General features: G+C 43.3%; 1 protein-coding gene across 1 annotated transcript in view; it reads right to left on the bottom strand.

Annotated features, from left to right (window-relative positions):
• HPCAL1 (hippocalcin like 1) overlaps positions 1–14,715 on the bottom strand; it is a 271,519-nt gene that overhangs the window by 84,814 nt on the left and 171,990 nt on the right. The window contains exon 3 of the mRNA XM_089672039.1: positions 12,713–12,790. The gene's annotated coding sequence lies outside the window, so the exon portion shown is untranslated. The remainder of the gene's footprint in view (positions 1–12,712; positions 12,791–14,715) is intronic.

The raw sequence follows: 14,715 nt of genomic DNA, 5'->3' as shown, positions 1-14,715 counted from the left end.
AAAAGTTCCTGGTCCAGATGGCCTTCCTTTACAGTACTACAGGTACCCATCTATCTCCACAATTTTTAACGCTTAATTAACGATTCTAAAAAAAAAAAAAAAAATGTATCTAGTAGGCTTTGCCCCGCAATAAAAAAAATTGTTAAGCTTGAATAGGCTGGCTTTATCTCTTAGAGAATCCAGAAATAAAAATACCAGGACCCTAAACCTAACAGGAGGGCTCAGTCGGAGGTCATCCATACGCTACTTTAATCCATAGATGCAGAGGAAACCTTCAACCAAGTTGGGTGAGACTTCCTGAAATCAACATTGATCTATATAGGCATTCCTTCCCCCATACATCCCTGGATAAAATCTATCTGCCTGTCCATCTATTCCCATCTCCTCAGGCTTCTGTCTTGGTCAATGATACACTGTACAATCCTTTTTATGTACAAAACCAAACAGGAGTACCTCCTATTCCCTTTGATCTTCATTTTTGCCTTGGAGCCATTCCTTCAAAAGTTCAGACAGAATCATGACATTATGGAGCAGTAGACACCATCATCACAAAGTTGTGGCTTATGCAGATTAACTTTTGTTCTGTATTACCAGACCCATTACCTCTCTTCCATCACTGCTGCTGGACCTTAGAATCTATGGAATCTTATCCAATTTTAAAATCAAACTTGCAGACGCCAGAGGCACTCAACATCACTTTACCAATACCTATACTAAATTCAGGGGAATACAAAACTTCCTCTGATTGGGTGAGTCAGAGGTTGTGACATCATGAACCTTTCTGCATCAGTCAATCATAGGAAGCTTTGTATTAATTGAGAGAATACATCACTTTCTAGGAGTGCCTGAGCACCGTTTAGACAGATTCTATTGTGTTCTGGGTATGAGATGGGAAGGTCTCGGCCTGCTCCCAGAATACAGTGCTGTGTGTAGCCTCAGCTACATACAGTTTATACAGCACATCCAGTGGCCTCACATTTTAGTGAGTGTAGGCATCTATTCTGTATTTGGCATAGCACCTCAATAACATAGTACTGTACAAAAAGTCTAATATTTAGCAAGAAACAAAAATACAATTCTACCTTCCAAACATGGAGTGTTTTTTTTTTACAAGCTACACCAACCCTTTCCCCAATTCTGTAATTGGCCAGCACATCTCCAATGATCCTAAGCAAAGCCGTAGATCACAATACAGACAACCTACTGTATAGCATATGGCATCCTTAGTAAAGTCCTTCAGTTTACGGCAAGGAGTGTCGACCTTGATAACCAACTTGCACAGCTAAGAAAGGCTGAGGATGCAGTGTTTCCCAACAAATACTGGGACAAATTATGGGATTATAAAAAGAAGCTCCCATCCAGAGCTCATTGTGAAAGATTTAGCTAAGTGCTTTGGAATTGCTCCTCTCAACATATAAAAGGAGATTTATTTTGCACCCTGACAATAGTGGATTTTTCCTTGAAGAAAGTTATGGGTTTTTGAGTTAGTCTGCATTGATCCCTTGACTTCAACACTGTACCTCCCCATCTGAGAATGGGCACTGTACAGTCTTCTCCTTGGAAAGACAGGACAGTCTAATCCTCAACACTGGAGCCTCATAATATACTCAGACTGAACGCCTGGACAGATGTCTCCACAGAAACTCTAATATGAGACAGTGCTCTGACCTTTTAATAATTCCTCACTGTTTGGAGAATGCCAGTTTAGCGCTTTTGTTTGATCATCCGTTTACTGATTGACCACACGCTGTGTTGATTAAAAAAAAGCACTGTTGGTACAATCCAAGTAAGTGTCTCATAACTCATCCCTAAACCCAAATCATTAGTTCTGCAAAAAAAAAAAAACACGAACAAAACAAAAGTTAATGTTTACCTTAAAAAGGGAATGGTTGACCTAGAAAGTTAAATTAAAAATGCTAAAAATCTGCTAAGTCACTATGGGCAACCCTGAGTGGCTTCTATCCAGCTCTAAATAGGCCCCAACTTTTAGGTGAAGAGGTGTACAAACTTCCAAACTGGTTAGGAGAGTTAGGCAAGCCGTAGATGATGCGATTTTCTTTCCTACAACCACAGGTTGCAGAAAAGAAATCGCTCAATTCCCCTGTCAACACAGCCAGTGTTTATGGGGGAAATCCCTCCTGCAGAACTATTGTGTTCTCCCGCTGTTGGGGCACGGGGAGCCGTCCCTGCTAGGACAACACAAGTACCCAAGTCGATCGATGGGTCAACTTATAATCAGCCTGCCCATAGATGGATTGAATCTTGGTTAGAATCTCAGCCAGTTCAGCAGCGACCATCTATGGCTGGCTTTATATTCTGCATCTCTTTATCAGAGCGGAGTTTCATGCATGTCAAGGTGTCCTAGACAAGTAAGGCCAGATCCGCAATTATAGAATACCAACATGTTCATTCATGTGACACTTCCTGCTCAGTAAGGAGGATTCCAGGCTGCACAAAAATTGTGGACATAATTACAGGAACATGCAGGCTCTTTATGACATCTGCCCTTTAAGGGAAATCAAAGTGTGTATATTGAGTCATTACAAATGGAGTCTTCTCTGGAGTGCCTAACTTTTAGACTCACATTCTTACATTCAGTTCCAGATTTCCACTATTCTAATAAACCAGGGGTAGGCAACCTTAAAGAGGTGGAGATCGACCTGAACAACATGGGAAAAGATCACCGGGAACAGTGTTGCCCAGTGTCACCTCCACACCCGATATAAATCTCTAACTGCCGTACTACCATGCCGCAATCACGTGCATTGCACAGCAATCATTGGTTTAAATCAGGTGGTAAAAACACTCCGATTGCTTTTCAGAGGAGCAGCAGCGCCTGCTGCACTAGTGAATGAGCGCTGACGCATTCGGCAGCAGCACCCTTAGGGCTCGCACACACGAAAAGTTGGGGGGTGTTTAAACCCTGCGGTTGAGTCGCAGTTTTACCATCCCCAATCCCTAACCCCTTCAGCAGCTGAGGCAGCAGCCAAAAGGTGTACATATGCTGCAGCAGGAATTAAACCCCTCGCTTTTGGTGGGTGCTACTGCCTGCCAATCGTGACCCATTCAAGTAAATAGGGCCACTCTACAAGTGCTTCTACAGGGTCTAGGGGGTTAAAGTAACACAATGCTGCCTGCTTTAAAGGTTGCAGGGCACTTCCAGAGGGGCCTCATTCACTTGAATGGGTCATGATTGGCAAGTGCTACACTCACCAACCTTGACAGGGAGTATAACTCCTGCTGCAGTTGCGACCTGTGTACACCCCTGGCCACTGAAGCTAAAGGGGGTGAGGTTGGAGCAGGGGTGGTAAAAACAAGTCAAACTATGGGGTTTCAATCCCCCCCCACCCCCCAAGCTGAAAATGTAAATGAACCCTTACTGTCTTGAGCCCTCTAGAAGGCTGCTTTTACATTGATGTTCTGAGATTTACCTGCACCAAGGGGTGCAACGCAATGTATCTGCGACTTTCCTGTGTTAGCTGCACTTAGCCGTAGACTTCTATTATATCCTGCAGGTGTGGTACACTTTATGAAAGCACACGAAGACTCCTGCATTTTGGAGTGTTAGGGCGCTTTCAGAAAGTGTACCACACCTGAAATCACAGAGGAAGTGGGAGCGGGTACCTGTCAAATTCGGGTACCTGCTCCCCAAAGGTGCCAATCCTTAATGAGGAGCGGAGGACAAAGCATTAAAGCGGAACTTCCCCTTTTGGGTGGAACTCCGCGTTAAATATGTATCTTTCAGCTACCTACAGTGAAGGAAATGCGTTTTTGATCCCCTGCTGATTTTGAATGTTTGCCCACTCACAAAGAAATGATCAGTCTAAAAATCTAATGGTAGGTGTATTGTAACACAGAGACAGAATAGCAACAAAAAAATCAAAAGAAATGCATGTCTAACAAATTATGCACTGATTTGCATGTTATGAGGGAAATAAGTATTTGATCCCCTTCACAAAACATGACTTAGTACTTGGTGGCAAATCCCTTGTTGGCAATCACAGAGGTCAGACGTTTCCTGTAGTTGGCCACCAGGTTTGCACACATCTCAGGAGGGATTTTGGCCCACTCCTCTTGGCAGATCCTCTCCAAGTCATTAAGGTTTGGTGGCTGACATTTGGCAAGTTGAACTTTCAGCTCCCTCCACAGATTTTCAATTGGATTAAGGTCTGAAGACTGGCTAGGCCACTCCAGGACCTTAATGTGCTTCTTCTTGAGCCACTCCTTTGTTACCTTGGCCATGTGTTTCGGGTCATTGTCATGTTGGAAAACCCATCCACGACCTATTTTTAATGCCCTGGCTGAGGGAAGAAGGTTCTCACCCAAGATTTGACAGTACATTGCCCCGTCCATCGTCCCTTTGATGCGGTGCAGTTGTCCTGTCCCCTTAGCAGAAAAACACCCCCAAAGCAGAATGTTGACACCACCATGTTTGAAAGTTGGGATGGTGTTCTTGGGGTCATAGGCAGCATTCCTCCTCCTCCAAACACGGCGAATTGAGTTGATGTCAAAGAGCTCGATTTGGGTCTCATCTGACCACAACACTTTCAACCAGTCCTCCTATACATCAGTCAGATGCTCAGTGGCAAACTTCAGACGGGCCTGGACATGTGCTTTCTTGAGCAGAGGGACCTTGCGGGCACTACAGGATTTCAATCCTTGTTGGCGTAGTGTGTTACCAATTGTTTTCTTGGTGACTGTGGTCCCAGCTGCCTGGAGATCATTGACAAGATCCTCACGTGTAGTTCTGGAATGATTCATCACTGTTCTCATGATCATTGACACTCCACGAGGTGAGATCTTGCATGGTGCACCAGACCTAGGTAGACTGACAGTGGTTTTGCTTTTCTTCCATTTGCGAATGATTGCACCAACTGTTGCCACCTTCTCACCAAGCTGCTTGGCGATAGTTTGGTAGCGCAGTCCAGCCTTGTGTAGGTCTACAATCTTGTCCCTGACATCCTTGGTCAGATCTTTATTCTTTACCATGATGGAGAGTTTGGAATCTGTTTGATAGCTCCTGTGGACAGGTGTCTTTTATACAGGTAACAAAATGAGATTAGCAGCACTCCCGTTAAGAGACTGCTTCTAATCTCAGCTTGTTATCTGTATGAAAGACACCTGGTAGTCAGAAATCCTGCTGAATGATAGGGGATCAAATACTTATTTCCCTCATGAACATGCAAATCAGTGCATCATTTGTTAAACATGCATTTCATTTGAATTTTTTGTTGCTATTCTGTCTCGCCGTGTTACAATACACCTACCATTCAATTTTTAGACTGATCGTTTCTTTGTGAACGGGAAAACATACAAAATCAGCAGGGGATCAAATATTTATTACACACACACACCTCATATTTTGTATATCTTTGTTCAAGGGTTAAATGCTCAGCCGCATTACTTACCATACATCTCACTCTGGCTGTCAGTAGCGCTGTCTTCTTTCTAGCACTGCCTCGGCATCATCATATACAATTCAGGTCCATTAATTCTGCATTGTACAGTAGATGGAAGAGGAGAATGAATCTGCAGCCAGCAGCACCTTTCAGAAAAGCAGTGCTGGACCAGTCATTCAGATGGAGGACACCTCCATGGTTAAAAGAAGTATTAATCCATATTACTGTACCTCCTAGACTTACCAAGCATTTAACCCTTGCAGTATTGGAGCTGCCATTGCAAGGGTATTTTTTTATTTGAGTTTAGCTATAAAGTTGGGTGAGATTAGTCCAGGTATGCCTTAAAGTGAACTTAACAGTTCTGCACGACAGTCCCTGCCTCTAAGGAAACGTACAAGCTGCCCCTTAATAGATCATTTCTTGGTTACAGCAGCAAATTTTGTCAAGAGCGTCGGAGAGGAAGTGAGATACAAGGGACATGTCCACTGGGAACAGCCAAGCTTTTATTTTAAGACATACAACATTTCCTGCAAACAATAGGATTCAAAGCAATGCCTGCACGTCTCTCTTCACATAGCTGATGTATCAGTGGAAGTTTGACAACCTGTCAAGCGGCAAACAGATGTAACGCCATCATTATCACGATCATCACCAATAAGCACCTTGGCTATCGGAGCCGGAGTGTGGCTGCTTATAAAGGAATACCCCCTCCTCTTCATTACATCTCATTTCTCACTCTATAAACGTTTAGAAGATAAAAAAATGTTTCAATACCAAACACAAACTGGGAATACTTCCACTTACATGGAGAAAGATTTCCCCGTAGAGTAGAAATGAAATTAATAGCAAGCAACAGATACAATGTCATTCCTCGAAATGTAATGCTATGCTTCATAATGATCCGGCTGTGCTTTCAATCTGCTTTATAACAGGTCTTTAGAGGGTGTGATTGCAGTAATAAACTTCACTACTACAGCATTTATTAAAAGCCCCAAGTGACCAGTATACAACACAGCCCTCTATGCACTGACCTATATACAATGCAGCCCATCATGTCAAACAAATATCCTTTCAGAAGTTTTATATAGGAATATGTGATCTCAAAAGGAGAAGTGTGATCCTTTTTTTTTTTTTTTATTTAGGCAAGAACACTTTTTAGACAGGAATACTTGAACATGCTCTCTGCACTCCTCTCCTGCACATGCTGCCCACAGTCATAGCCCTGCACTCCTCTCTTGAACACTGCCTGCACTCCTCTCCTGCACACGCTGCCCGCAGTCATAGCCCTGCACTCCTCTCCTGCACACGCTGCCCGCAGTCATAGCCCTGCACTCCTCTCCTGCACACGCTGCCCGCAGTCATAGCCCTGCACTCCTCTCCTGCACACGCTGCCCGCAGTCATAGCCCTGCACTCCTCTCCTGCACACGCTGCCCGCAGTCATAGCCCTGCACTCCTCTCCTGCACACACTGCCCTCAGTCATAGCCCTTCAACTTCTCTCCTGCACACACTACCTACAGTCATAGCCCTGCACTCCTCTCCTGCACTCACTGCCCGCAATCATACCCCTGCACTCCTCTCCTGCGCACACTGCCCTCAGTCATAGTCCTGCACTCCTCTCCTGCGCACACTGCCCTCAGTCATAGCCCTGCAACTTCTCTCCTGCACACACTACCTACAGTCATAGCCCTGCACTCCTCTCCTGCGCACACTGCCCGCAGTCATAGCCCTGCACTCCTCTGCGTACACTGCCCGCAGTCATAGTCCTGCGCTCCTCTCCTGCAAACACTGCCCGCAGTCATAGCCCTGCGCTCTTCTCCTGCGCACACTGCCCGCAGTCATAGCCCTGCGCTCCTCTCCTGCGCACACTGCCCACAGTCATAGCCCTGCGCTCCTCTCCTGCACACACTGCTTGCAGTCACAGCCCTGCAACTTCTCTCCTGCACACACTGCCAGCAGTTATACCCCCTGCACTCCTCTCCTGCACACACGGCTTGCAGTCATAGCCCTGCACACACTGCCTGCAGTTATACTCCACACCATCCTCTTCTGCACACACTGCCTGCAGTCATACCTACTGCACTTCTCTCCTACACACACTGGACACAGCTTTCCCTCCTGCACTCCTTTCCTGCACACATTACCGACAATCATACAACCTGCACCTCTCTCCTACACACACTAGTTGCAGCCATACTCCCTGCACTCCTTTCCTGCACACACTGCCCACAATCATAACCCCCACACTTCTCTCCTACACACACTCCTTTCCTTCACATCTTATATATTAGCAATATTCCAAACCGTGGTCATTCTGAAAAAGGCACACATTTGCTGGTTGTAAATTAAAAAACCCAGCATATTTGATAAACTACGATAAACTATAATCGAGAAAAAGGAAGTATTAGACCAATCATACAAGCACAGCAAAGGAGGCTTGCAGCATTGCCAAATGTGTATTCAGGAAAGGCAATGAGATGGACACAAGGCAAAGCTGAAAATACACTTCCTGCATATATAATAAAAGATAAACACATTTGAGTTCAACTACTGCTCAGTCTAACATTTATCAGAACGGGTATTTCTAAAATAGGGTTGGATATTCTAGCACCTTAAAGGGTAACTCTAAACTGATGTTTCAGTTTAACATGGCTGCTGACAAGGTGACCCACATGCTGGTTTTTTAAATATCAGGGAAACTTCACTCAGTAAACCTCCCTAGCAGAATTGAGTGCCCTATAGATTTTCTATATTGCATAATAATTGAGAGAATCCAACCATACTATTTTATGGGAGGAACTGAAATCTTACCCTGGAATCTTATCACACAGTCATCCCATTAGCCCCAATATGCAAATATCACTTTGGAATAGAGTTAGTCCTTAAAGGGAAATGACGGTTGCATTTTATGCTGTGTGCAAACTATTATGCTATATAAAACTTAAACACTTTTTTTCAGGTTTCTTAAACAGATATGCAGGCAGCATTAGATAGTAATAAGTTTTCTTCTTTGGATGCACCCAGTCAGCTGACTAACCCAGAGGCTTTTAGTGGGTCTCTGTAGATCTGGAAACAAGATCTGGACACCTAACCACCATGCAGTTGTTCGTCTGCCGATACTACAAATACGAATTGAAACTGACTCACCTAATTGCATGAAGGCAGAAACAGGAACAAAAAAGATGGCTTCTTGTATCCCATATACAAGTTAGAGACTCAACCCGGCAGCATCTTATACTACATGAAACCTGCTGGTGATCAAGTAGATGTCTTGTTTATCCTCAACTTCATAATAATTGATGTACAAATACTTTTATCAGTAGGTATTACAAAACAAATGTATAATAACCCATAACAGCTAGTTCCCACATGAGTGATGACGGATTGCCATATACTCCATTCTACTGCCTTGGATAAGCCCATAACTCAACTAAAGCCAGCCATACATGGCTCAAATTTGGCTAGTGCAGCAGGGCTTCTGTACAGCCAGCCTGTCGGATTTTCCCCGCTCAATTAGAATCGAAGGCTATAGCCTGCAGCGCTGATCAATGTATTCTGACAGTGAGGAAGTCTCCCTGCTGTCTGAATACAATAGGTCAGCGGGGAGGATTCCCCCATCCACACAAGTGAGTATTTTCTTTCAACCTGCTGGTTTGAACAAAAAAAAAATTACTAAAGCTGGTCATAGATGGATTGAAACTTGGTCGCTTCATGTATAGGCAGACAGGATGTACTGCAGATGATCCATCGACTGACTTCAGTACAACCATGCAGGGCTGCTGTTAGAAACTACGGAGCGCCATACATGTGACATTTTTACCGTGCCCTCCATCCTGAAGAATCATTATGTGCTTGCAGCTGCTGGTGGGAAGGAGAGAAGGGAAGTCGGCAGCACTGCAGGGAAGGGGGGGGGGGGGGGCACACAGGTAAGGTGATGGGTGTAGTGAGGGAGCAATTACTGGAACCGATCCCCTGTATGGCTTTCTCTGCAGCGGCTGAAAGCAAGCAGAAAAATCGAGTTTTCAGCTGCTGCAGGGAGAGCCATACAGGGGATCGGTTCCTGTAATTGCCCCTCCTACCATGCTGATCACCCTTCCTGCCCACATCCAATTCACCCAGCTGTCTGGGCCCCGTACAAGAGGACTGGTGGTACCCCCTTATCCACGGCTCTGCAACCAAGTGATTACTACTGACAGCTATCGCCGCCAGAAGTAAGCATTGTGTTCTGCTGGCAGGGAAGGCTCCCCACTGGCAGAACACAATACCGCTGCAGGAGGGATTCCCCCTGACTGTGTTGACGGGGGAACCAATCGATTTTCTTTCCTTCCATTTGTGATTACAAGAGAGAAAGTCAAATCATCTACGACTTGCCTTATCTATGGGCTGCTTCGCCCGTGTTCTGTACATTGTATTCTGAGTGCACGACTTTCCAACACATGAAACATGGTCATGTTTCCCAGTTTGCCCCCCCCCCCCCCTTTACCTAAATCAAAGAGTTCTTCTCCCCACACCATTCTGAATTCTTTTGCATGTGGAAGTACATACACAAAAGTGGGGGCTTTTATGGGTACCAATACCAATGCTATAATCATAAAATCCATGTAGTTGTTCAAACTCCATTAAAAACATCTCCATAAACCATGACAGGCTGGGAAGTGTCATATCACTTACCTAACAATATCCCCTCCAAGACTGCCCCATCACATGATCGAATACTTGAGTTCTCAAAATTATATAAATCCAGTTTTCTTTGGGATAAAAAAGGATAGAGACAGAGTCTCTATGCATTACATGGATATATACAGCCACTTCCAAAAGATTGAGAGTATATGGAGAACTGGAACCCAATGAATTACTTATGCCAGCTACTTAAGATTTAGATGCCTGTTGAATGTATGTGAAACCAACCAGGGCCCACAATCAGGGGCTCAAGGATACATTAGACCCACAAACTTTCTAACATATTCTCTCAGTGGTAACTTTACACCAAGGATATATTCTTATATGAATATCTTCAGTCTGTAAGTGAGGTCCCAGGTAGTTTCTTCACAAAGTTGACTTATTGATCTTGATGGGATAACCGCAACAAGGCTATAAGGAGTTGAGATGTACATCTGAGGCCACTGGGCATCTACTGTATATTGCAGTTCATAAACAAATCTTAATGTAGGGCCCTCACAAATAGCTGTGTGGGTACAAAGCCTTAAACAATCACAGCAGGAAATAATCCATCAGCCAGATGTCTTAAGTGTTTGGATGGTGTCCACCAGTGTCAGGGAGGCTCACTCCCTAACTGATCACTTTCCACACGTCTTAATGGAGTAGGACCAAAGCTCTTTAGGCTCTACTTCTGCGGGTCACAGGAGTGCTTTAGTTCTGCACTCCTGTGACCCATATTTAGCCAACAGTGGGCTAAAGCTTGTGTCTTGTTTCCACGCGGTATTGTGATTTTGTGTTGTCTTTGTTGAATGTCATTGTATCTTAATAACTTCCCTTTGGGATTAATAAAGTAGTAAGAAAGTATTCTGAATCTAAAGTCTGCAGTCAGGTGACATCACTCAGCCAGTCCAGACTTTAACGTTGGGATCCACCCAGATGCCGGACCAGCAGCTGGCTCAACCTCTCAGCGAGCCTTTTAAAGCCTGAAAACAGCCGCTACCGCCTTTTCTACAACTCAGCGCTCCAGTGAGCGTGATGGGCAGAGCAGAGAGCCTGTAAGTGATAGTCACTGGCTCTCTGAAGACTGAGTGATAACCAGTCTTTGATTGCTCAGATCTCGATCTTAAAGGAGGCAGGGGACAGATGCTGCATGATTTTTATTTATTTATTTGGCATGGCTGTGTGTGTGGTTCACAGATCTATTTCTAGGAATCTGTGATGGGAAGACTGCAAGACTCACAGATCTCAATGGTGCAAAATTATGGCAAGGTTACAGCATTTGTCCATTGTTGACTTCCTCCAGTCCCATAGCACTGGGTTCATCATAACCTCATAGGGGCCTGGAGGTAGAGGAAGAGTCTGCAGGAGCCTGTGTGTTGTAATGCTTTGCAGGAGCCAACCCAAAAAAAAAAAAAAATAAATAAATGAACATTTTTTTCGTTCATCAATGTGGGTGCATTTATTATTATTTTCTAAAAGGTTGACTATGTATTTAAAAGTGGTTCTAAAAGCTCAAGGTTTTTTACCTTCATGCATTCTATGCATGAATGTAAAAAAAAAAAAAAAAAAAAAAAAAACCCTTTGTGCAGCATCCCCCCAGCCCCCTCTCCTACCTAAACCCCCCCCTTGATCCAGCAATGTACACTAGAGTCTCGGCTATCCTGGGACTCCCTCTCCCCATAGGCTGAGACAGAACCGGGAGACACTGGCTCCACTGCTGTCAATCAGAGCCAGTGAGCCAATGAAAAGAGAGGAGATGGGACCAAGCTGCGGCTCCTTGTGAGAATGGACACATGGGGCAGTGGATGCCCCTATACCAAGCTGCTTGCTGTGGTGGCACCCTACTGGAGGGAGGGGAAAGGAGAGCCTGCAGGGGACCCAAGAAGAGAAGGATCCAGGCTGCTCTGTGCAAAACCACTACACACAGCAGGTAAATATAGACATGTTTGTTATTTTTTCTTAATAAAAATAAGCTTTTAGAAGCACTTTAAATAATTCCATAACAAGTCTCCTCAAGAGTGGAATATGTGTTACGTATGATAATTAAAATGTAAAGCAAAATATATACACTGTAGTTGGCTGTGCCGGTCAGGATTCAGCTTATTATAATGTACATTTTTTTTTTTTTAACTGTTCTGCTGCTAATGTTTTTCATATGAACATGTTTTTGTCTTTTCAATAATTCATCTGTTTATTGTGCAAATAAAAAACAAACAAAAAACCCCCCACAAAAACCTAATTTTTTATATGTGTAACTATGTTTGTCTTCCATTGTACTGAATATATAAATCTAATGTTATGATATAAGAGACAAACCACAGAAAACCAGACATTTTTGTTTCTTTACTAAAACATGTCATTTTCATAATTTACATCACCAAAATAGAAAGGACTCCTCCACAACACATGTGATTGAACACATCTGTGCTAGAATGTGTTTCTATGAGTTTCAGTTATGTTGCAGTGAATTTTTGACGGTCTGTTTTCAACCGACTTAAAAAAAAGCTGCAGGTCTGCACAATTAAAAAACGCAGGACATTTTCCACACACTGCAATGCACTGCCCTGGTTAGAGCACCCCAGTGACAAATAGACGTCTAAATGTGACAAACATGAGATCTACAACTCACTGTTCTGCTCATTGTCACAAACTTACCTATGTTCACTTGGGGTCAACAGGTACTCGTCGCTGGAACTTTACAAGGATGTATACAAAGAAACTGCCACTTCCACACTATAAAAGAAAGAAAATAAAGCTTAGATAAGAACTTTTGCACAGGACAGGAAAAAAACAAAAAACAAAACACCACATTACTTAAAGCAAACTGAAGAACAGAGGTAAGGCTCCATGCACACTAGCGTTTTTTTTTTAAGCTCCTAGATGCTATTATCAGCATATTTTTTCTGCTCCTAGAAGCTGAATAGTGTAGTCCATGACGTTTTTTAAAACACGAAATCATAAATTATAACTTAATAAATGATCATAAAAAAAAAAAATTTAATTCAATATAATCAAACCAAAAACACTGAAATTTGAAATATAGCGCCAAGTTCGCACATCACTGAGCAAAGTCGCAAAATCGTTTTCAGTGTCTGATGACGAATTTCCCCAAGAATCATTATCACTCAATTCTGCAAGTGGTTCTGATTTACTATCGCTGTTCTCTAGCTGGTCTAAAACCGATTTTGACCTAAAGGGACACTTTTTGGATGCCATGGATGTTTCTCAGTTTCCAGGCAGAAAGAACAGTAAAAATGCAGGCAGGGCACAGGACAAAGCAGTAGGGACAAAATGTATGTGAAATGCTTTGATACAGGAATGTTTTACTATGTGATTTTAGTTTTAAGTGATTTTAGTAAATGTCACTTTTTGTCATTTTCAAATTTCCCGCTGTTCCGTCCCCCGTACGTCCCGACGCTCGCAGGGGACGGAACCCAGATGACAGATGCCGGCATCCGCCAGATTACATTGCCGGGGACACTGCAGGAGGGACATCGCGGGAGCGCAGGACAAGGTAAGTGAAGAAGAGATCCCGGAGCAGCGCTGCAGAGTATTCCCGAGTGTAGCTCGGGGTTACCGCTTGTGGTACTGAAACTTTACCCCGAGCTACACTCGGGAATACCGCCAGGGAGGCTACGCTATTAGCATTTTTTATCTTCAGCACCTAGGAGCAGAAAACAAATGGTTTTGTAGAGTTTTTTGGGAGTGTTTTTCCAGCAGAAAAAAAAAATGCTAAATGCTTCAAAATGCTACTTTCTAGCTTTTTTTTCCCTCTACATGTACTGTAAAAATGCTAATAAAATGCTAATTGCTCATAAACGCTTCTGAAAGCCACTAAAGCATGCTATTACCAGCGTTTGTTTATCCAGCATTTTGAGCTTGAAGAAAAAAAAAAAAAAAAAAAGCTACTGTGCACAGAGCCTGAATGTTGATAAAATAAACACTTTAAAAACTAGATAATCAACATACAATGGTTCTTGTTACTGGTATAAGAGTATTGGGAGGTAGTGTGGGGTTCCAGCATCTCCCCCCCCCCCTCCTCTTCTAATACTTCCCCCCCCCCTTTTTTTTTTACTTCTATTTCTCTCCCCTCTATGTATGTTTACTGTTTATCTAGTACTTGAAGAAAGTTCATCTGTCAGTCTAGAACCACAAACTCCGTGAGGAGTAGCAGGATCAATGCAAAGTTGTCCCATACTCCTGGAGACCTCTATTTTATACATAGAGGATTCCTTGATATATTCTATATCTGTACACCAAATTCGATTAGTATTTTAGTTGCTGAGGCTGCACTTTTTTTTTACCCATGATATTCGCATATTCCCCTCTTCATGGGAGGCCTGCCAATACTATTTTGTATAGGCAATATATGTCTCACACACTGTTACTCTGTATTGGATATAACCCACTTCTTCCCATTCAAAAATAAAAATAGATTAAATCTAAAAGATAAATTCCTTCAACCTAAAGAGCAACTCAACAGAACCTAAGTACTGCAAACGATATTTAATGCGTTACTCATTTAGGGCCGGTTCCCACTATAAAAATGCAGTCCAGATAAGTGCCGGATGTGTTTCTGCATGAGTGTTTTTGATGCATTTTTGATGCTTTCCAGTGAGTTTTTAATGCGTTAGTGCACTTTTTATGCATCCCAATTC

The sequence above is a fragment of the Staurois parvus genome, unplaced genomic scaffold (genome assembly GCF_062004578.1).
Source record: "Staurois parvus isolate SC_StPar_1 unplaced genomic scaffold, SC_StPar_1.0 ptg000118l, whole genome shotgun sequence".
NCBI lineage: Eukaryota > Metazoa > Chordata > Amphibia > Anura > Ranidae > Staurois > Staurois parvus.
This window is presented reverse-complemented; position numbering and strand designations above follow the sequence as displayed.